This window comes from Carassius carassius, chromosome 26 (genome assembly GCF_963082965.1).
Source record: "Carassius carassius chromosome 26, fCarCar2.1, whole genome shotgun sequence".
NCBI classification, from domain to species: domain Eukaryota; kingdom Metazoa; phylum Chordata; class Actinopteri; order Cypriniformes; family Cyprinidae; genus Carassius; species Carassius carassius.
The window spans coordinates 30415591-30441133 of NC_081780.1; the positions used below are offsets into that span (position 1 = coordinate 30415591).

The 25543-nt window shown below is 39.2% G+C and overlaps 1 protein-coding gene across 1 annotated transcript in view; it reads right to left on the reverse strand.

The window, feature by feature from the left end:
- The window catches only part of LOC132106016 (oocyte zinc finger protein XlCOF6-like), a 103833-nt gene that overhangs the window by 24938 nt on the left and 53352 nt on the right, over window positions 1-25543 (reverse strand). The gene's annotated exons all lie outside the window — the stretch shown is intronic.

Genomic DNA, 25543 nt, shown 5'->3' on the forward strand with positions numbered 1-25543 from the left:
GATTTTGCTTATAACTATAGGCCATTATGCTTAAAGTGGAAGACTGACCTTCCTGAGGAAGAAGTGGTGAGAAGAATCCTAAATAACTAATCCTTCTCTAGCAGGAAGCCTAAGGGGTGCTGTGCATACAGTGGAGCAATTGGTCAAGGTGGGGTCATTGGTGGAAAGAGATCTTAATTCCAAAAGAGACTATTGGGCCAAAATAAATCAGATGAAAGCCAATGAAAAAGGGAAGAAGAATCCAACAGCCCGTCATGTCAATGTCTCCAAACCCCTGTCTGGACCAAGTCAACATCTAGCTTTGGTGCAGGCTTCCACCCCTCCGTTGCTTCGAGCGGTTTTGGGAATTCGGGGCAAGCAAGTGGAAGCTATCCTAGACACTGGCTCCACATTCACTTTAATACAGAGACAGCTGTGGGAAGTGTTGGCTAAGCCAGGTGAGCAACTGAGGAAACATTTCAACAGGACTTTCATGTTAGCTGATGGGAAGGCCCAAACCTCAGAAGGCCGAGTCCATATTACCTATGAGTGGCATGGAATGATGTGGACAGTTGACACTTATGTGATGGCAGACCAGCAGCTTGCTTTTCCCCTTATATTAGGCCTGGATTTTTTAAGTCAAACTGGAGTACGTTTACATGTGGGAGAACATAGTTATGAACTGTGTATCAATGGACGGGTGACTGTGTTTCCCTTTCTCTGCCAGCCCCTTGGGGAACAATTATGGAGCCAGCAGGAGGAACAGGTTATCAGTGTGTTTATGGCACTGCCCCTAGAGTCTGGAGTACATGAGTCAGTAACTGTGGTGGAATCTTTATTGAGGGATGACCTGATATAGAGCCATCCTCAGGTAATACAACAGCTGCTGCATGCATGGCCTTCTGTCTGTTCCCACAAGCTGGGGAAGACAAACCTAACCACCCACCATATAATAACAACTGATGACCTCCCAGTTAGGTGCAAAGCCTATCGAGTCTCACCTTTAAAGAAGGATATAATTCGGGAAGAGATTGAAAAGATGCTCCAAGATGGCATCATTGAGCCCTCACAATCTCCTTGGGCATCCCCAGTGGTACTTGTGCCTAAACCTGATCAAAGCTTTCGGTTCTGTGTTGATTACAGACGTTTAAATGCTAAAACGCCTCAAGATGCTTATCCTATGCCCCTCATCCATGATATTCTAGAATCCATGCATGGAGCCAAATATTTTAGCACGTTGGATTTGAAATCAGGTTATTGGCAGGTGGAGATGGAGAAGAGTAGCCAGGAAAGACTGCTTTCATCCCCCCCTTTGGCCTATATCATTTTTTGACAATGCCTTTTGGGCTGAAAAATGCTGGAGCTTCTTTCCAACGTCTCATGGAGAGGGTATTAGAGGGGTTGAGAGGCAGCATCTGTTTTGTATACATCGATGATATTATTGTATACTCTCCATCTAAACAGCAGCATCTTCAGGATCTCGAAGCAGTTTTTTGTAGACTCCAGAAGGCCAACTTGACCCTGAATTTGAAGAAATGCCATTTTCTCAAGACCGAGCTAAAATTCTTGGGCCATGTAGTCTCAGGAAAAGGGGTGGAAGTGGATCCGGAAAAGACATCTGCTATTACCAACTATCCCATACCTCATGATCTTCTTTCCTTGCAGAGGTTCTTAGGCCTGATAGGATGGTACCAGAAGTTCATTTCTCATTTCGCTGAGCTTGCTGCCCCCTTGTATCATTTGCAGCGGAAAAACACAGTTCCATGAGAAGTTCTGAGAAGAACTTAGACAAGCCAAGTACTATAATGCCCACCGGAAAGATACACAATTTCAGGTGGGAGACTTGGTCTGGGTGAGGGCCCATCCTGTTTCTAAAGCTTCTGATTATTTCTCCTCTAAATTAGTCCCACGATGGTCAGGGCCAGCGAGGGTGAAGACGAAGCTTGGCCCAGTGAATTACCGAGACGGATGGATTCATCCAAATGACAAAGAAGAGACAGTGAACGTTGTTAATTTAAAACCCTTCTGGGGAAGTCTGCCTCAGTAGCCGCTGGCAGGGGGGGGGGGGGGACTCTGTGACACTATATTGGGGCTAAGAGAAATACACGAATATATTTTATTTTACCAATGTGAGGAAGACATTGAATGTCAGACACTGTGTAAAATATGTATAGGGATGACTTAATTGGTTTCAGGCCCTAGTTGAATTTCTCTGTCTTTTTTGTATGTGGGACTTTTATGTGTGGGGGAGAAACATCTTGGGGTGAGCAAAATGGACTTTTATTTTGATAGGAGAGCACCTAGAGGGAGGAAGGCCTTCTTTAAGAGAAATGCCCAAGCAAGTGGGAGGGGGTGAGGTGAGTTGATCCTGTTTGAATGAAATGGATTGGTAGTTTTTAGCCTTCTCCTTTGAAGTTGCTTATGGATTATTTACCCATCGAGATTCAAGAGAAGACTTGTTTTTTCGGGGTGTTTTTGCTGTTTCATCACATTTGGAGGATTTTTATCTTTTTCCTTGGACATTTTAATTCATTTTTTGGGGCTCAAGGACTACGGATTCACACATAAGGACAATACTTCTCAAGCATGGACTATTTGATCAAGGACTCTCGGATAAGTGTCATTTTACTGATTTGACTATTGAATTATTAATATACCTTGTTGGATAAACTGCTTATGCCTATCTTTGTCTGATTACAAGGGTTTATTCAGTTATTCCCCTTATTCATTAATGCAGTGTGAGTACCCTGAACTTTTGAGTGACTACTGGTTTATTTAAATTATTAGACCAGTTTGTTACAGGATGACCTGTTATGTGGCATTATTTCACTCAGTGTCATATACACAGCTAGGAGCTTGTGTTTCTTTTTGCCAGATCCAAGAGGTTTCACTACTTCAAATGCATCTTGATACAAGATAACAGAAACTGAAGAAGGTAACTCTTGTAAAAGGCTATTTTCTTTGAAAGTCTTACCATCTCTCACATCCTCAAGCACATTTGAATCTTCTGCCAAGTGCATTTTTGACACATTGTATTGCTCTCTCACTGATGGCAGGTTCAACAGGGCTTTTAGAGTGTCTTTCACTGGGACATACTGGCAAAACCGCTCTTTACCAGAAGCATCAAATCCCAGATGAACCTGTATGGGCTCAACATAATGGAAATTGTTCTTAAAATATGTCTTCCGGGTTGCATCTGATCTGAACATGCCCTCATTTTACATCTTTAATAAGTTATCTTTTGACAGTCCATCTATGATATTAAAAATCCTTTCATTGGGAATGTCAAGGTTTGCCAGTTCTTCACGAAGTCGAAAAAACTTTTGTGACATTGCATTTGTGCATAGTTCTTGAAACTCTTCTATCAGAGTGGATATTGTGGAAGCAGGTAAAAGCATCTTTGCTTGCATTCTCAAATAAAAAAAGGCCCAAATTGGTAAGAAAAACATTCCTGCCTCTCTCAACATCTCCTGAATAATTACCAACCTCAGGAAATTCTACAGTTTCAGTCATGTCATCATTTCCCATCTCAACAGCATCATCATGCATAGCTGCATCATCATTGTTCACACCTCCATCTCTACATGCTACCAAATCCTTTGCGAGTTTCCTGCTTAAATGTGAGGTGAATGAAGATCTGACACTGAAGAGCTTCTTACAAGTGCTGATAGGGCAAACAATCTTTCCCCCATCCCTAATATGCATATTTAAATGCTCACAGAGGCTTGAAAGATTTGAAGATTTGAAAGTGCTTGCCTCAACTTGACAATTCAAATCCCCACACTTTTGAGATCTGGATGGTTTAGGTTTTGAGTGATTGCGGTACATGTGTGTCTGTAATGAACAAAATGTCTTAAAATTACAAGGACACTTGGAAATCCCACATGGATACCTGAAGTTTGCACGGTTTCTGTGCACTTTAACGTGTTTGACATATCTAGGGATTGTGTCTGAAGAGAAACAACATTGTTTGATTTTGAAAAGCATTGTATATATGCTAGTTCATGTATGTACTGTACCTACAACGATGGTTGAGGCCTCTTTGCTGCAAACTGAAAGAAATGAACCAAATGGTAAATAAAAATGGGAGTAAGATCTCAAAAAATGTATATAACATTTCAGTGCGAGTATATTATTATGCTTCCACGAGTCAGGAATAAAACTCGAATTAATAAAACTTTCAAATCGGCCAGCTTAAATGTCTGATTTTTCAGGCGCCAAAAAAAAAAAAAAAAAAAAACGAGTGAGATTTTTCAAACGGCTAACGTTACCTCGTCAACAAATACTTTAAATACACAATTTCAAATTAATTGTATTAAACGATGATAAACGTCACCTTTTTAATCAAATTGAAGATGTAATAAATGTAATTGCTAGATAAGACAAATCTTAATACAGTTTATGCTCCCACAGGTCGGGAATGGCACTTCAAAGTAGGCTATCAACAATCTCGTTTTTGCAGTTTGACCTGCGATGAAATTCAGTAAAATCGTGATCCTATGAAAAATGTGTTGAAGTCTTACCTCTAGCTGCGTTTTCTGTCGAGTGTCGGCTGGCTTCTCTGTTTCACGCGCATGCACGCGGTGTCAGCGGTGACAGTTGACGTGAGCGGGCTAGAGAAAAATCCGGCGAGTGGACCAACAGACAGATCACATACACAATTCCAATTTAATTTTTATTCAACAATGCTATCCTTCTCTAAACTGATGGCGTTATCGAATGTTGCCAGATTAGAAAATCTTTCGAAATTATATAAAGATTTCATTTGTTTATTTGGTAATAAAATGCACACAAGACACGAGTTTACTAGGAAGAGTCCCGCTCGTTTACCTCTCTCTCTCTCGGGCAATCTTAAAGTTGAACAAATTGGTAACTTTACAAGAATAAACTGTGGAAAGAAATTAGCAAAATTACCTTTCTGAAGTTAAAATTAAGATTAAAGTGTGGAATCTCGTAGCTTTTCAGCTTTCCATGGCTGGAAAAAAAAAATATCCTAGAAACTGCTGTATTGTGATTCACAGAAAAAATATTTTTACTGTAGAATTTACCCGCTATTTAAAATTGACCATGATGCTTTGCAGATCTACAGTAACATGCTGTATACAGGTTTTACAGTAAGCATTTGCTCATTTTACAGTAATAATGCTGTGAAAACTACAGAAATTTGTTACAGTGTGCGTAGCTATGAAGAGGCTTCAGTGCCATTGCCCTGGATCTCAGGCCTTCAGTTTGCTTCGTGATACAATACAAGACAACACAGTTGACTGGACCAATTCCGAGGTCATTGGAAAACGGGGTGTGGTTAAATATGGAGATGACCTTTACCCTGGGACTGTGATGGCAACAGATGATTCTTATGTCCAGGTGAAATGCATGCACAGCAGAGGTCTGAACAGATTCTCTTAGCCTCTTCGAGATGATGTACTTTGTCTCATCCCTGCTCCCTTGCCAGTCACTGCCCGCCATGTGGAGATACAGAGATAAGTATGGTTACAGCTTACAAAAAAGTAAACTGAGAAGTAGCTCTGTCATTATCTTAGATCAGAGAGGTTTCTCTGTTGAATGAAACTGCCTTAGATCAAATTATTTACCATCCGCCAAATGTTCTTACTTCTGTCACCACTTCTATTTTCTATTCCTTCGTTTTTCTGTGGTACAGTACTGTTAGCTCTGTTTTGAAAGAGCCACCGTTTCTTAAATTGGCATAATATATACAATTGTGAGTTTTTACATGCTAAATACTACTAAGTGCATGATTAAGTTTTTACATGTAATTTCCTTTGATGAAATTCCTTTCCTTTGTTTGAGGTTTTTAACTTCAACATGTAATTTGATGTTTGTATGGCTGTTTTCAGTATTTATATACTACAAAAAAATGTCTACAAAAAGAAACAATCTGTTTTTAAAAGTCCTATGGATGCAAGTTTTTATACATCCAAAGTTGATTTGTTTTAATAAAGATATGTTTTCTTCTATCATTGTATTTTTCTATATAATTCTAGATTACCTGTCATGTGGAACCAGATTGTCATGGCCTAATGTTCCATAGGTAACTAATATGTAAATAAGTTCATAACGCATGCAATTAACTGCAATGACAAACAAAAGGTGACTTAAGACCCTCTTGGTTATTGAGAGCTTAGTCCTGTTACTGTCATTAATTTAATATATTAAAAGAAAAAAGACATTTGACAGTCAAACAGATCTCACCATAGTAACATGTACTATAATGCATTTTGGACAAGACCTTAAAGAAATAAAAATATGGGAAGAAATATTGCAAAGAATGGGAGACAGAAAATGGAATGGATACAGTTGATTCTAAATGATGAACAAAAAGCGATCTGATGGCCCATGCTGCAACTGATAAACTTTCATGGATGCCAGAACATTATTTGACACCAGCTGTTCTTCTCTAAAGGATGCAGAGTTGATCCTGCACTCATGCACCTTAACTATAAGATCATTTATGAAGTGTTGTGGAAGGAAATTTCTAAGGAAGATACCAGTTTACACCAAACAAAATGCACAGCACGAATTAATTTAGTGATAGGACCAGTAGTGCTGTACTGAAACAGAGTCTGAGCAGTTGGATGAGTTCACATTCAAATATTGAAACACCATCTCTCCACAAGGACTTGGGCTAGTTGGGCTACTGCTACAAACCAGACCCACAAAACACTAAATGAGCTTCTTTATGTGCTCAGATGTCATGGCCATAGACTTCCCAAAGCCTTCTTGATACTCCACAAGGACATCCAGTTCACAATAAATGCAATGGACAGTATATTTATAAGTGTCATCTTCTTAAGAACTTTGCACTTCCAGGGCAAGTTGAGCTGTGCTTTAATGTGGATGGTGTGCCATTGTTTAAATCAAGTAAAACGTGTTTCTGGCCCATTCTTGGCCAAATTCAGAACTGTCTGCTGTTTATTGTAGCATTGTATTGTGGGCCCAGCAAACCTGACTCAATCGAGGAGTTTTTAGAAGATTCCTTGGAGAAGTTGATCTGTTAAAGTCTTTAACCATAATGTAAGATTCACTTCTGTGAAATTGTACTTCATTTAAATTACATTAAGGTGCAATTTGTCTTTTCAGGGTCACATAATGAACACATTCACAAGCAGAATTCAGGAATCCTTCTGAAATTTAAGGAAAAAAAGTATAATAATTTTTGTGTGTGATATCCTCAGTGGCACAAAAAGTGGGTTTGCACTATATGCGGCGCATACGGGCACCACACCATGGGGGGCGCCAAAGCGATAGTTACATTTTTTTGGAGGCTTGCAAATACATTATTCATGTTAACAGACTAGCATTTGCTAATACTGGGAATGTAGCAGACAAAATATGTAGCTAGCTTAGAATATGCAAAACCGAGGTTGCTGAGCTGAAAACTGAAAAATATAAGGTAGCATGTACAATAAATGACAAGAATCTGGAAAACAACTTTAATATCTCTGGTTTACCGTGGAATCATGCATAGATTTGCTACCAAACTTGGAGGCTTGCAAATATTAATGTTATATGTTTATTAATGTACACACACATATATATATATATATATTAGGGGTGTAACGGTTCACAAAATTCACGGTTCGGTTCGGTACGGTTCGGTACATTTTAGATACAGCAAAAAGAAAAAATTGGCAGATAAATTTCCTTGATTTTTAAAAAATGTTTTATTTATTAAAACTAACAAAGTATGTTTTTTTTTTTTACATTGAACAATGATGGAGCTATTCTTTACCCATCTTCTATAGTGTTTTCTTAGCAGCATACTGTATAAAACAAAAACAGCTCCTTATAAAAAAATTAAAATGTTATATTATTGTAGTAGTTATGAACAAATACAAAGATGCAACTTTTTATATGGAACTTTATAACTCTTTATATTGAGTGTGTTTTTACTCAATTGGTTCTCTATAGGGCTTATGTTTTTTGGAACAAAGCAGGAATTACGGTCTGTCTGAAATGGGTTCGTGAAGGAATATTGTAACGGGGCTCAATTACATTAAGCATGTTCTTAAAACCTACGTTTTCCACTACAGAGTGGGCCTTTCACACAGGACGCGGTATGCGCGGCGCTTGCCGCTGGGTTCAGCGTTGCCCTTCAGATACAACGCGATTTGCGCTGCGCTGCGCTATGGCGTAGGCGGAGTTTTAAAAACTTTTAGCGGGAGCTCTATCATAGTCTGTTGTTCCTTGAATGGAGATATGTCTCCATGACACAGCTTTCCTGACGATGTCCCTATACTACCTCAAACTTGTATCGTACAGCTCAGGAAATTCTGACACACACAGTACTGTACTAGCCGTTCATTCACTTTGATTTCCGTGCTTGTTTTGGATCCTATTGGTCGCGCTGGTAATCGTCACAGAGCGCAGCGGCAAAAGTTGAACTATTTTGAAATTTATCCTGTTAACTCATTTGTTTCCAAATATGTTGATATTCCTAGTACCTGCATATTTTGTGGCAATGAAGAGGAAACCCTAATACATTTATTCTATTCTTGTGAGTTTGTTCAGAAATTTTGGCTTGATTTGTATTCCCATTTAAACAAACCCCCTATCTTTGCACAATCTTTTAGTTTAAAAGATATTATCTGTTATTACTCTGAATCTGCCAACAAATCTAAAGAGTATATATTCAACTTTTTTATTTTGTTTGGCAAATTTTTCATCCATAAGCAAAAATTTATGGGCTTAATTCCTACTTTTTCACATTTCCTGATTGAGGTTGACTCACTGCTTAAATCTTTTTGTTTAACTAACAATAAAAAATGTGTCAGGTTTTTGGATTTATATGAAAAGTGTATTTCTATTGACTGTTTAAGCTAAGATAGCTTTCCTTCATTGGTTTAAAATGTATTTGTGTTTTTTATTTATTTTATTATTATTATATAATTTTTTTTTTCTTCCTCTCTCTTGATTGTAAGCTACATACCCCTTTATTGTGTTTTATATCTCCTCTTCTCCTCTATCTTCTTTATTTGTGAATGATCTCCTGAAGGTGATTGTATATTTTCATCCAATTTCTTGAATTTAAAAAAAAAAAACTATTTTGAACTTTGACCGCGGCGTGCGCGCAAGCACGCAAATGATGCGCACCGCTGCGCTTGCGCTTTGGTCAACGCAGCAACAAAACGTCCTTGCGCGGAGCAAGCCATTGAGATTAATGTGTTTTATAGCGCCGCGCATACCGCGTCCTGTGTGAAAGGCCCCGCTCGCTCACTCAGTACGCACTGAAGGCTCGTTGCAAAATGGTGCGTTTAACAGACCAGAAATAGAAGATCCTCCAATAACCAACAGGTCTGGTGTTTGGGTGCACTTTGGATTCCCTGTAAGTTAAACGCATTGGCCATTTTGCAACGAGCCTTCAGCGTGTATTACTGAGTAGCCTGACTGAGTAGCCTAACATAAACATATAAGTTGGTGTTTTTTTCTTCTTCGGGGGTGTCAGGGGCATTGCCTGTTACGTCGTTGGGTTATTGGGCTACCTTGTTGAACGCATATCATTATATTTCACAATTTTTTTTATTTTCCAAATATAATTAATTAGTCCAACGAACCGTTCGGTCCATAATGCGTACCGCGTACCGAAACGAAAGCCTCGTACCGAACGGTTCAATACGAATACGCGTACCGTTACACCCCTAATATATATATATATATATATGTGTGTGTGTGTGTGTGTGTTTATGTATATATATGTATGTATATATAAAACTGCTCAAAAAAAAATAAAGGAAACACTTGTGGGTTACATTGTGTTGTTAAGTGTTCCCTTTATTTTTTTGAGCAGTTTATATATATAGAAGCCTCTTGATACCAACAGCTTCATTTCTTAATATTATTAATATGGAAGAAGTAGAGGTGTAACGGTTCACAAAATTCACGGTTCGATATGATACACTTGTGTCGCGGTTCGGTACGTTTTCGATACAGCAAAAATAAAGAAATGCCAGAGAAATTTCCTTGAATTAATTTTTTTATTAAAACCAACATCATAAAGTATTATATATATTTTTACTTTGAGCAATGATGGAGCTATACATGACTCTTCTTAGGAGCATATAAAACAAAACAGCGTCTTGGAGAAAATGAAATGTAATATTGTAGAAGGCTAGTTATAAACAAATGTTTATTTTAGTTCAGATTAATATTTGAGGGCAGCAATTGTATTCATAATGTCAAAATAAAACTGACGTAATGTTACTTAAAAGCATTATAGCCTACTATTCCTGCCAAACTTCCATGGTTGCAGATAGTGTTATTACAGTAAATTTATGGTGAATTTTGCTGATCTGTGGACACTGGATAGTTAATTCATGGCAAAATGTTACTTCCTGGTTTCCACGTTAGCGCTGATTGATCTGTTAATAAGAGAAATGTGAATATTTCTCACTAGATCTCACAGCGATGTAATCAATTCAGTGGTGAATTCAAATGCTTTCTTTACTGGTTTGCGCTGTGTATTAACAGTGTTGCTTGATCAGGCTCGCACTGCATTGGTCCAGACTGATAAACGGTCCACAAAACACAATAATGAGCAGCTCAGTTTCGTTCCAATTACATTATATTCACCAGTTGATGTTGTGCTCGCGCCAGCATCTCTTACATTATGAGTGCGCTTGCCACGTGCGATACATCTACATTTTAAATAACAAAATTTTGGTCAGCAGGAAAAATGGTCCAACAAACCATTCAGTTTGACATTTCACATTTAATCATTTATCAGACACTTTTATCCAAAGCAACTTACAAATGAGAACAATAGAAGCAGTCAGGTCAAAAAAGAGAACAACAGTATACAATTGCCATGACGATTCTCAGTTAGTCTAGTATAGAACGCAGAGCCAGGTTTTTTTTTTTTTTAAATGAAAAGACAAGAAAAGGTAAGTATTAGTTGGTTAAGTGTTGTCAAAAAAGATGAGTCTTTAGATGTTTCTTGAAAATGAGTAAAGACTCAGCTGTACGAATTGAGATTGGGAGGTCATTCCACCAGCAGGGCACAGTCCAGGAAAAGGTCTGTGTGAGTGATTTTGAGCTTCTTTGGGATGGCACCACAAGGCGTCGTTCACTTGCATACCAAATGGTTTGGTTTGAAAATGCATACCAAAAAACGAACCATACCGAATGGTTCAATACAAATACGTGTATCATTAAAAATGAGTGCAGACAGAGATGGAAAGCCACTTACCACTGAGGAGGAATTGGAGGAGAATGTGGAAAAGGGAGGTGAAGATGAGGTGGAAGAGAATGTGGAACAGAGAGGTGAAGGTGAGAGGGAGACAAGTCATTACTCAGAAGACCCATCTGATTGACCACAAGCACAGCAGATTGGGGACTCATTTAGGCAGTGTATGGTTGAGAATGGCCCACAGAAATGTCCTGATGGACCATATAGGAGAGTAAAAAAAAGTGCAGTGGGATTGGTTACTGTACTCCAAAAGCACAAATAAAGTGTATTGTTTTGCATGTAAGCTTTTTGGTGGAGCTAGAGTTGTTGACACACGCCTTATTGTGGGGTACAATAACTGGCAGTGTCTTTCAAAAATGTTGCAGCACTATGAAACCAGTGGTGATCACATAAATGCTTATCTGTTGTGGAAAGAATTAGCATAACACTTACGCCTTGGTAAAACTATTGACAGAACATTGCAAAGGAGCCATAGATGCTGAAAATGCACACTGGAGAAGTGTGTTAACGAGAGTGATTGACTGCATACTATTCCTTGCAGAAAGGAACTTGCCACTAAGGGGGAAGAATGTTAAGTGAGGAGATCCTAAAAATGGAAATTTCCTGGGTGTCCTTGAGGTCATAGCACGATATGATGTCACACTAGCAGAGCATCGTAGGAAGGTAGCTTCTAAAGAAACCACAGGATATCTTTCCTAGTGCACTCAAAATGAATTTTTAGATTCAATTTCTGAATGTGTACTTGGTCAAATTTGTGCCCAGGTCAAAGCCTCCAAGTACTTTGCAGTTGAGTTGGATTGCACACCTGACATTTCAAAGCAGGAGCAGGCCTCCGTAATAATCCGGTATGTTCATACAGACGACAAGAAGAATGCCACCTTCAGTGAGTCTTTTGTTAGCTTCACAGTCGTGAAAGACACAACTGGTAAAGGCCTCACAGGTCTCACGGTGGTGGGGGAACCGGAGCCGGCGGATTAATATGTGAATGAAACACGGGTTTGATCTTTGATACATGGAAGGCAGGATGAATTCTGTACACCAGAGTAGTTTTTGGTAGAAAGCCACACTTTTTGACCCACGACATATACAGGACGCTTCAACCGGTGGTGATTGGTCTGAATCTTGGTGTGTGCCCCCACCTGAAGAAAAGTCTCACGGACTCTAGTCCAAGTGTGGCGGCACCTCTGGACGAAGTTGTTGACGAAGGGAACCTAAACTACATTCAAATGGAGAAAGGCCCGTGGATGACACTGGTAATGAGTTATAAGCGTACTCAACCATAGAGAGTTGCTGACTCCAGGAGGAAGGATTCTTGGATACCAAACATCACAAAACTCTCCAAATCTTGGTTGGCTCTCTCGGTTTGGCCATTGCTTTGGGGATGGAACCCAAAGATAGACTGATACACGCACCCAGTAACAAAACTCCTGCCAAAATTTGGATGCCATGCCAAGCCATGTAGCCGAAAGACGTGACCTACGACAGTTACCGCTGTCTCCTTGGCAGATGGTAATTTGGGCAAGGAAATAAAATGAGCCGCTTTCGAGAACCGGTGCACTACGGTCAAAACGACCATTTTCCCCTGTGCGGGTGGGAGGGCGATAATGAAATCTAGTGCTATGTGGGACCAGGGTTTCGAAGGGCCCGACAGCGGTTGAAGTAGCCCATCTGGGGGTCGATTGGAAGTCTTACCAGTGGCACAAACCGAACAAGCCAAAACAAAATTGTGAATGTCGTGAGCCATCAATGGCCACCAGAATCGTTGCTTGACCAAAAAACTGGTGCGATTTACTCCTGGATGACATGGAGTTTAGTGAGCATACTCGCACCCTAAAGAGAGCAGCCCGAAAAATGGAGCACAGCTGGAGGAAAACAAAACTAGAGGTATTTCGTATTGCTTGGCAGGAAAGTAACCTATCCTACAGAAAAGCATTAAAAACTTTTAGAAGAAAACAAACATAACCCCAGGTATTTATTCAATACAGTGGCTAAATTAACGAAAAATAAGGCCTCAACAAGTGTTGACATTTCCCAACATCACAGCAGTAATGACTTTATGAACTACTTTACTTCTAAAATCGATACTATTAGAGATAAAATTGTAACCATTCAGCCGTCAACTACAGTATCGCATCAGACAGTGCACTATAGACCCCCTGAGGAACAGTTCCACTCATTCTCTACTATAGTAAAGGAAGAATTGTATAAACTTGTTAAGTCATCTAAACCAACAACATGTAGTATGTTAGACCAAATACCATCTAAGCTCCTGAAAGAGGTGCTTCCAGAAGTCATAGATCCTCTTCTGACTATTATTAATTCCTCATTGTCATTAGGATATGTCCTCAAAACCTTCAAACTGGCTGTTATTAAGCCTCTCATCAAAAAAACACAACTTGACCCCAAAGAACTAGTTAATTATAGGCCAATCTCGAATCTCCCTTTTCTGTCCAAGATACTAGAAAAGGTGGTATCCTCATAATTATATTCCTTCTTAGAGAAAAATGGTATCTGTGAGGATTTCCAGTCAGGATTTAGACCGTATCATAGTACTGAGACTGCTCTCCTTAGAGTTACAAATGACCTGCTCTTATCATCTGATCGAGGTTGTATCTGTCTATTAGTTCTATTGGATCTTAGTGCTGCATTTGACACAATTGACCACAACATTTTTTTGCATAGACTTGAACACTTTGTTGGCATAAATGGAAGTGTATTAGCATGGTTTAAATCGTACTTATATGACCGCCATCAATTCATAGCAGTAAATGAAGAGGTATCATATCAATCAAAAGTGCAGTATGGAGTACCTCAAGGCTCAGTACTAGGGCCGCTACTCTTCACGCTTTATAATTTACCCTTGGGGGATATCATCAGGAAACATGGTGTTAGCTTTCACTGCTATGCTGATGATACCCAGCTCTATATTTCTTAGCAGCCCAGTGAAACAAACCAATTTGAAAAACTAATGGAATGCATAGTTGATATAAAAAACTGGATGACGAGTAATTTCTTACTGCTAAATTCTGAAAAAAACAGAGGTGTTAATTATAGGACCTAAAAGCCCTGCATGTAATAACGTAGAACGCTGTCTAAGACTTGATGGTTGTCTGTCAATTCTTTGTCATCAGTTAGGAACCTAGTTGTGCTATTTGATAGCAATCTTTTCTTTGAAAGCCACGTTTTTAGCATCTGTAAAACTGCATTTTTCCATCTCAAAAATTAATCTAAATGACGGCCTATGCTCTCAATGTCAAATGCAGAAATGTTAATCCATGCATTTATGACCATAAGGTTAGATTATTGTAATGCTTTATTGGGTGGATGTTCTCCACGCTTGGTAAACAAACTCCAGTCAGTCCAAAATGCTGCAGCTAGAGTTCTTATTAGAACCAGGAAGTATGACCATATTAGCCCGGTCCTGTCAACACTGCACTGGCTCCCTATCAAACATTGTATAGATTTTAAAATGTTGCTTATTACTTATAAAGCCCTGAATGGTTTAGCACCTCAGTATTTGAACAAGCTCTTGTTACATTATAGTCCTCCACGGCCGCTGCGTTCTCAAAATTCTGGCAAATTGATAATACCTAGAATATCAAAAAATCAACTGCTGGCGGCAGATCCTTTTCCTATTTAGCACCTAAACTTTGGAATAAACTACCTAACATTGTTTGGGAGGCAGACACACTCTTGCAGTTTAAATCTAGATTAAAGACCCATCTCTTTAACCTGGCTTACACATAACATACTAATATGTTTTTATTATCCAAATCCGTTAAAGGATTTTTAGGCTGCATTAATTAGGTAAACCCGAACCGGGAACACTTCCCATAACACCCTATGTACTTGCTACATCATTAGAAGAATGGCATCTACGCTAATATTTGTCTGTTTCTCTCTTATTCCGAGGTCACCGTAGCCACCAGATCCAGTCTGTATCCAGATCAGAGGGTCACTGCAGTCACCCGGATCCAGTACGTATCCAGACCAGATGCTGGATCAGCACCTAGAAAGGACCTCTATTGCCCTGAAAGACAGCTCAGACCAGGACAACTAGAGCCCCAGATACAGATCCCCTGTAAATACCTTGTCTCAGAGGACCACTGGGACAAGACCACAGGAAACAGATGATTCTTCTGCACAATCTGACTTTTCTGCAACCTTAGGTGAAGCTGTGCGCTTGTCATGGCATCATCCTATGCAATGTGGTGAATTATTTATTGCTCATAGGCTATTTTAGTAATTTAAATAATATTGGTTATCTTGATATATTGATTAATGACATTGTATTATAATAGCCTATTACACCACTCAAATATGTATCTACTTCCTTCTAATTCTCGTTGTCAGTGCAGTCTTGTTTAGGTTAATACAGACCATTATGAAAAGTGAATAGTGTAGCCTGCATAAAAAAAAGTCTTGAGCATAAAACAACAGGACAAAGATATAGTTGATGACTAGACATAATCATTTTATGTCACTTAGACACTTCTCTGTGAAGACAGTAACAGTTCTTTAGCCATATAAAAACAGCTGGTATGTGTGTGGGTAAAATTTACCCGCTGGCACTTTTAGGTATATAGCGACCTCTGGCAGTTCTAGTGTTAAAGCGCTATATAAATAAAGGTGACTTGACTTGACTATTTGGTGCAAAAAGATATGTGAAAAGTTAACAACTTTAGCAACCGTATTAATAATAAATATATGACTTATTAATGGTCAGTGTGTGGGGGGTAACGAGTTACAAAGTAACGGATTACAGTAACTATATTACTTTTTTGGGTAACGAAGTAAAGTAACGCATTACACTAATAATATTGGTAACTACACTACTAGACTATAGGACCGCGCTTTCCTACGTTACACAAGCTGTGTTTGCCTGTGTGTAAAGTGATCTTAGCGCTTGTTTTCTACGAGTAATTTTATGATCGTTCGTTATTGTTTCACGTGCATTTCCCAACAATCACGTAGCTGTGCTTTAAGTGCTGCTTTAGAGGAGTCGCTGTCCGTTTGTCAAGTGCTGAAATGTCACCTTATAGAATGACTCGTAATTGTAGTACCAGCTCGTTTGTTAACGTTAACCTAATGCTGCATTCCAGACAAACAACTTGGATATAATAACTATAATAGAATACTATATTATATTATAGTGTATAATATTATACTTTACATAATAATATATATATAATGTACTTTTAATACAGTAGAGAGAGAGAGAGAGAGACGTTGTTTCCGGGTCTAATACATACATAGCTGGTTTTCATGCACTTCAGCAAGTCATTGACATATTTACATGCATAAAAACAACTTCATTTATTCAATTATTTCTTAAAATAGCCTTATGAAATGTTTTCCCCCCTCCAGAACTGCACTGAGAGTCATGCTGCAATCACTTCATTTGACCGTTTGATTGGAGTAAAACTAGCGTCACATCACATACAAGGAACTGTAATGATTTTCACGTTAACACGTCAAAATAAGAGTCTGGATTAATTTAAAGACAAATATTTGATTAATACAATTAAATGTAACCATTAAAAAGGAGTTGAGAATAAAATAAACAGAAAACCAAACAAAATATGCAATTTACTTGAGTTTCTGACCAAATGTTTTATTAATGTTATAGTACAGGTGCATCTCAATAAATTAGAATGCCATGGAAAAGATTATTTATTTCAGTAATTCAACTAAAATTGTGAAACTTGTGTAAAAAACATTTCTAGTGAATTGTTGTCTTTTTGTAAACTATGTTCATTTACTGTACATGTACTCAATACTTGGTAGGGGCTCCTTTTGCCTTAACTATTGCTTCAATGCGTGGCAAGGAGGTGATCCGCACTGCTGAGTGAGTTTGCTTGGTGAGGCCTGCCTGGAGCCCTGGGCTGTGCTGCTCTGATTTAGGCCTGTGCTGATCTGACTTGGGTCTGTGCTGAAGGTCTGGGCTGTGCTGGTTTATGAGTATAACTGGTCTACACTGCTTCTCGTACTCTGGACGGTATATCACAACAAGTTATCATTAGCATAATTGGAAACAGATTATGAAAATAAACGGTTTGCTGGTGGCTGACAGGTCTACAGCCAACATTTACCCTTACAGATGGGATACTATGTAATTTCCTTTAGTTACCTTCCAAAATAGTCAGACTAACTTTCCTCTTCTCTCTTCTTCCCACCATTTTCTTTATAAGAAAAAGGCCAGATAGACTTGTATTATGCATCATTAAACGACCATGGTCGACATAATCTAACTAGCTAACTAAGTTCTTACTTGGTATCATAAAACATAAGAAAACATCACCAATTAGCCTTGCTTTTGTAGCACTTATAAACGCATTTGCAGAGCTGCTAGTGTTTTCAACAATCTGTGTTTTTTATTTAATGCTCTGCACCACAATGGTTTACACTGTATCGCCATACAATTAAATTATATATCAAATTGCTTTGGATAAAAGCCTCTACTAAATGAGTAAATGTAACTGTATTCTTGATTAGAACTTTTCAACGAAATACTGAAATAGGCTATAGCCAAGTCAGCTGTTTGTGTGCATGCTTGAATTCTACACCTGGAGATAATGCAGGGAAAGTTAAGAAAAGGAAGCGAGGAAATAAAGGAGGTGTTCGTCAGTGACTACGGTGTAAACAGCTTACCCGTATCCCCCTGCCCTCAATGATACTGGGAAACGTACAGTCATTACGAAATAAACTCGACGAGTTGCAAGGAAATTTTCATTTTCTTCAGGAATACAGAAACAGCTGTGTCATAGCACTCACAGAATCCTGGCTAACCGAGGAGGTCTTGGATAATAGCCTGTGTATTGATGGTTTTGGTATTCCATTTCGCTCAGACAGGACTGCAGAAATCACAGGTAAATCCCACGGTGGGGGTGTGTGCCTCTATGTCAAAAAGTGCTATTGTACTGCAGTGACTATTCGGGAGAAAATCTGTACACCCGACATTGAATTATTGTCAGTTTCCCTTCGTCCATTTTATTTGCCATGGGAATTTCCCCAAATTTTTATAACCATTGTGTACATTCATCCGAAAGCTAACGACGTCATTGCATCGAACATTGTATATGATGTTGTTCAAGGACTTCAGAATATTTCACCAGAGGTGCCAAATTTTATTTTGGGAGATTTTAATCATGTGTCACTTAAAAAGACCCTGCCAAATTTCTATCAATACATCACATGCCCAACAAGACAAAATAAGATACACTGGATCTCTGTTATGGGACTATAAAGGGGGCATATAAGTCTGTACCATTGTCAGCACTGGGATCTGCTGACCACAATTGTGTGCACTCAAGAGAGACAAACCTCAGATGAGAGAAGTCAAAATGTGGTCCGAAGTCTCTATTGTCCGTCTGCAAGGGTGCTTCGACTGTAGTGGGAGGTGTTCAAAGACTCTTGTGAACATATTGATGAACTGACTGATGTTGTATGTTCATACATAACCTTTTGTGAGGATATGATTGTGCCTACACATAATTTTAAGGTTTTCCCAAATACTAAACCATGGATGTCAAAATCAGTCAAAATAAGTTTGCAGAACAAAAAGCTAGCCTACAAGCATGGGGAAGGTTTAGAGAGGGCAATAGCGAGGAAGGAGGTTAGAATGGAGATCCTTAAAGCTAAGCAAGCATACAAAGTTAAGCTAGAAAATAATTTGGCAGAAAATAATTTAGGCTCAGCTTGGTCTGGTATGAAAGAAATTGTGGGATTACAACATAATGTGAAAAAGAGCACTTTGTGTATTGATGGTTTTAGATCAGATGATGACCTTTCAAATGCTCTTAGTAGGTTTTATTCAAGATTTGAAAGTCTTGATTTTAAAGATGAAGTAGAAGAATTGCGATGCCTGTGTAAGGATGATTCCCACATAGTCTTAGAACAGGCAGCAGTGGAAGAAAATTTTTCTCTCCACTAAGGTGAATAAGAGTCCTGGTCCAGATTACATATGTGGGAGAATATTAAAGCACTGTGCAAAGCAATTAACTTCAATGTTTTCTGATATTTTTAATTGGTCATTACGGGAACAGAAGGTACCTAGCCTCTGGAAAAAGTCTATTATTACTCCTGTTCCCAAATGCAATAACCCTAAAGTGTTAAATGATCTGAGACCAGTTGCCCTCACCTCCTTAGTAATGCAATCATTTGAGAAATTGGTAAAGTCTGAGATATTGAGTAAAACTGGACAAGCACTCGATCCTATGCAATTTGCATATAGAGCTAATAGTAGTGTCGAGGATGCTTCACTTATAATGTTAAACTTACTAAGCATCTGAAGGGGAAAAATACCCATGCAAGACTGTTGTTCATTGACTTCTCTTCTGCTTTTAATACTATATGTGACGAGTGGGGCGGGGCAGAGGGATGTGGGAACACGAGTGAGGCCGGTGGAGTGATTGGGAAATCCGCTACACCTGCGACCCACCACCGGTCTTGAGTCCCACGTAGGAGATGGAAGGATATAAAACTGGAGCGACGACAGTGAAGGACGAGAGAGGACCAGGCCTGGGCTTTTAGTTGTGTTTTGGTTTCATTTTATGCGCATCAGTCGTCCGTGAAGGGCTGATGCGCTGTTTTGTGTTTATTTTTATTATTAAAGTTTCATTTGATTGTCCGCCGGTTCCCGCCTCCTCCTTCCGGATGAATAAGAAAGGTTTTATCATTACACTATACAACCTTATATTCTAGCCAGAAGATTGCTAGAGTATTACAGGTTGAACCACAACTTAGTGGGATGGATACTGGACTTTTTAACTAACAGAATCCAGAGGGTAAAAGTGAATGGTAGCTTCTCAGATGTATTATGTTTATCCACAGGATCCCCTCAAGACTATGTTCTTTCACCATTACTATACATTACGTACACCAATATGTGTCAAAGCTTAAATGAAAACCGGATATTTATTAAGTTTGCTGATGACACAGTGATAGTGAGCCTGCTACAGGGGGAAGAGTCTGGTCACGGTCCAGTTGTGGATGATTTTGTAACCTGGTGCGATGATTTTTATCTAAAGTTAAATATTACTAAAACGAAAGACATGATCATTGATTTTAGAACACACGCTGTTGATCACGTCACTACGACTATCAAAGGACAGGTTGTGGATCGTGTAGAGAGTTATAAATATCTTGGCACAGTCAGACTCAAAACTGTCATTTGAGTTGAATTGTGAAATGGTCTGCAAAAAGGGTCATGAACGTTTGAGTTGCCTTAGGAAACTTGCTAAATTTAACATTGATAGACATATGCTGACTTTGTTTTATTATGCTTTTATTGAATCTATTATGTCGTTTTCCATTGTGGTGTGGTATGGAAGCCTGTCAGTGAAGAATAAGAACTCCCTAAACCAAATTGTTAAATGGGCGAGTAGGATAATTGGAGTAAATCAGCTGTATTTGGGTAATATTTACACAAATCAGCTGTATCAGAAAGCAAGTGTTGTCTTGAATGATCGGTCGCATCCCTTAAGGAATGACTTTCAGTTACTTCCCTCTGGTCGTCGGTTTGTGGCTTTGAGATGGAAGACTAGACGGTACAGAAATACTTTTGTTCCAGTGGCAATTGAATTTTTTAATAATATGAGTAAGATAGATGTTTTAGTATTGAATAGTTAACTTGGATAGAGGATGTGTATGTGTCATGGTGCAGCCTGTTTTTATGTCTGTTTTATGTTTTTATGTTTTACTGTGGATGACCGAATTCTTCTGTTATCTGCAAAACAAATTTACCTGCGGGTATGAAATAAAGATACCTTGACCTTGAATAACCTCAAAATGTTTAATTAATTCCTAAAAATCAGTGAGTAATTCCTTTTATTTTGTTGGTGGATTAACAAAAATAACACAGCCACTAACGATTTTATCACAAATGTTGCATTTAATTAATACATAAACTATGTTTGATGCAAATTCTCACCACTCATTTTTTAATCGTGAGGCACCTTACCAGGCTTACGTGGAAAAACAACTGTACCTGTACCTAACTGTTCTAAGAACTGTTTGGCCCGATAGTTGACAAGCATTAATTCGATTGCATACAGCACTGAGTTTGTCTGTGGCTTGTCTAACAGGCTAACTTTAACTAATTTAAACAACAAACAGACACCGTCTTTGATTTTCTGATTCATGCATGCTTTTTTATCAAGCTAGAACATTAATAACTTAAGCAGTCCTGTGCTGCTTGAGTATATCTGGCGATATATGAAACCATCTGGAAAAGGCATACATATATTTAAATAACGACAGCAGAAGAGTCTAATTCCCAGTATTGTTGAGCACACTTAAAACAAATTTCAATTTCAAAATCATGCTGTGTGAAAAGTGTTCTGACTGACAACTACATCGGCGATGACCAACAGGCAATAAGAGAGCAAGATACAGAGCAGCAGGGAGTTCGGGGAGGAGTTATAGACCACAATATCAGCAAGCATGGCTTCATTTCAGAGAAAAGCTTTCTTCGTCTATTTGGACCCAAGAAACAGAAGAATTTTTTTTTTTTGGCAGGAGCAGCCGTGTTTGATGTTTCATCTGAGCTATCCACGTCTCACGTGAGAACTCCAGTCTTGCACGCGTGATATCGAGTTGTTTCCTTGTCACATCTCGCATGTGTTGGTTGTGAAACGTAGTTTGCGTCCCAGACAGAGTTGTCTGCAATTCTTCCTATTGTAAAGTGATGCGGTGTGAAACCTGTCACCGATCCATCTAGTGTGAACACAGCAGTGACTGAATGCTGGCCAAGATAGTCATGCAGTGTGAAAAGAACAGTTACCCAACTACTTTGAAAATCGTGCAGTCTGAACTCGGCTTAAGATTTACTAAGGTTTATTAACTCTATTTCTTAAATTTAAAAGAGTCATGCACTGATAAAATTACCCTGATCTTTTGACATACAAGAGGTCATTGTACTATAAAAACATCCTGCAAGTTTCAACCTTTCAGTTTAATCTAAAAAGCCCCCTCCTCTTCACTCTGCTGACCCATGACTGCACACCGGCACACAGCTCCAACCTCTTCATTAAGTTTGCGGATGACACGACTGTGGTGGGTCTCATTAGCAACAAAGATAAGATAAACTACAGGAGCGAGTTGAGCCACCTGGCCGGGTGATGCAGTGAAAACAATCTCTCTCTGAACGTGGAGAAGACAAAGGAGATTGTTGTAGACTTCAGGAGAGCACACACTCAGCACGTTCCACTGACCATCAACGGTGCGACTGTAGAGACAGTGAGCAGCACCAAGTTCCTGGGTGTGCACATCACAGAGGACCTCTCCTGGACCGACAACACCGCAACGCTAGCCAAGAAATCACAGCAGCGTCTGTACTTCCTCCACAAACTGAGAAGAGCCAGAGCCCCGGCCCCCATCATGTACACCTTCTACAGAGGCACCATCGAGAGCATCCTGTCGAGCTGCATCACTGTGGTATGGCGCCTGCAACGCGTCCTGCCGAAAGACTCTGCAACGCATAGTGAGAGCACCGGAGAAGATCATTGGTGTCTCTCTCCTCTCCTTTCAGGACATTTAAGGAACCTGTCTCACCCGTAAAGATATCTGCATCACAGGTGATCCCACCCGTCACACAGCTTCTTCAGTCTGCTGCCATCAGGGAGGAGAGATCCATCAGGCTGTCAGGAAGCTGAACTCTCTCCTGACCTTCCCCCCCCCCATCCCTCTTCTGCCCCAGGCTCCACTGAACTATGACCCCCCCCCCCCAGATCCCACATCCCCAGGACCTTTCCACCCCCCACCACTAATATACGATGACATGCACCAGTCACTTTGTGCAGCATTGGTCTGCTCACTACCTCATTCAGAATGGAACTGACGTCATTCCACTACCTCATCAGTCAGTTTAAATAAAACAACTGCTCTTGAGCCCTTTGTCACTTTAATCAGAATTAAGCTTTCGTTGCACTAAAAATCTTTTTATCTGCAGTTCACTTCTCTGATTTGCTCTGTTTGCCATGTGCCTTGCACTGCTTTATTTAGCTTTATTTTGAATTTTATTATGTTTTTTTTATATTCTCTTGTTGTATAGCTGCATCTTATATTTGATCTAGATTTTTAGGCTCTACTGTTAATGTTATCTGTATGCACCGAGGGTCTGAGAGTAACGCAGTTTTCGATTCTCTGTATGTCTGTACTGTACATGTGGAAGAATTGACAATAAAGCAGACTTGACTTGACTTGAAAAACAGCCTAAATTGAAGGCAGTTTTCCAAAACAACAGCTTGTAGATGTTCTACTCTATGAAGTAATATATTATGATAGTTGTGAATTAGCTTAGCACAGAGGTGTCCAGACCTGGGCTTTACCTGGAGGGCTCGTGTCCTGCAGAGTTTAACTCCAACCCCAATTAAACACACCTGAAGCAGCTAATCAAGGTCTTACTAGGCATATTAGAAACGTCCAGATATATTTTGGGGCAGGTTGAAGCTAAACTCTACTGGACAGTGGCCCTCCATCACCAAGTTTGGACATTTTGAAAATACACAATGTGTTTTAAATTAAAATGATGCACTAACGCAGTGATCCTTAAATCTGGCTCGCGAGATCCACTTTCCTGCAGAGTTTAGCTGTAACCCTAATCAAACACACTTGAGTTTGCCAGTCAATATCTTCAGGATCATTAGAAAATCACAGATAGGTTTGTTTTATTAGGGTTTGAGCTAAACTCTGCAAGTAAGCAGATCTCCAAGCCAGATTTGAGGATCAATGCACTAACCTTACATACTTGTCAAAGTCAGACATCACTGTCTCCCCTACACTGGCTAAAGGTGGTCTGGACTTAGGAGTAAGAACTGGCATTCTACAGAGGGTTTTAGCTTCGAGACTGTGTCTCGTGTTCTTCTTTAGTGTTAAATCAAGCAATTATCACGTATTTTTTCAACAATTAAACTACTAATGCAGGACATAGTTTAAACATTACTAAATCCAAATCCATATCTCACCAACATGACCTCCATGCGAGCAAACACACTTACCTCTGAATAACGAAAATCATGGTTAGCCCACCCATAGTTATCAATAAAAATGTAGGATAAGTTTTCAATTGTTGTTAATAGACAACCCCCAAGTGTAACATACTATTTCCATTTTAGGGTTGAGGAAGATTTAATTATGAGAAAAGTAAAAAAATTAAAGAAGACAAGCTTACACAAATGTTCCAAGCAAAATTGTGGCATGTGTTTACAATTCTCAACATAAAAGAATGGAAAAAAAGAGAGAGCAAGACCCACACACACACATTATATGCACAACAACATGTAAAGTTTCAATCAGAAATATTCAATAATGTTGTTTTTAAAAAGTTTTCTTTTAAGTTTTATATGGCCTAAAGTGGAGTTGAAACCAAATTAAGCCTTTGGGAGCTCTATAATAAACCCTGGCTTGCTTCAGCAGTGATGCATAAACCCCACCCATGAAAGTATTCACAAGGTGATATGCATTCATGGGAAAGACAAAGGAGCTTCCACAAAACCTGAGAGATCATTTCATCACACCTGTAGGGCCTTAGGTATAATAAGATTTAAAAAAAAATTACATTGCAAGAGACACCATTGGGAGCATAGAGAAGTTTAAAACTCATGGAACAGAGGCAAACATGCCTGGCCATGGAAGAAAACCCAACATTACATCAAGGGCACATAAGTCATGGCGCTTTTCCACTGCATGGTACAGTATAGCTCACTGAACTTGTGACAAAAGCACAACAGAACAGCAAGATTTAAATAAGCACAGATAGCAAAGGATCGAATGCAACTGTTTTGAATGAACGCACCTTTTTTAACAACCAAAAAATGGCTGTTTCGTTGTCTGTTGAGGAAGTACAGACTTTCCTCTTGTTGACAGCAGAGGAGCGGATCCATCGAGAGCTTGATGGGGGATATTTTTTCACAATCAAGTGAATAATCCCACGCACTCTAAGGTGGTACTAAACTGCAGTGGAAACTGAGCCAAGTTTTACCACGCAGTGGAAAAGCGAAATTAGTCAGGATAACCAAGAAAAACCTGTGTGACTGCAAGACTCCTACCGGATGACCTAATGAAGACTGGAAGACCTTCAGGAGCAACTATAAGACATGCACTAAATAAACAAGGACTTCATGGCTGGACTCCAAGACACACTCCACTCTTGACCACAAAAAACATCAAAAGTCCACTAGAATATGCCAGGAGGAATTTGAGAAAGACTTCAGAGTTTTGGTTGGACATAAACCAGCAGTATTTCTGGCATGTAATTGTTGTCCTGATTGTTCATCGATATCACTTTAATGTATTTTGAGTTGAGGGGGTTGAATATTTCTGATTGCAACCGTAAATACATAGTATGGCGATCAAAATATA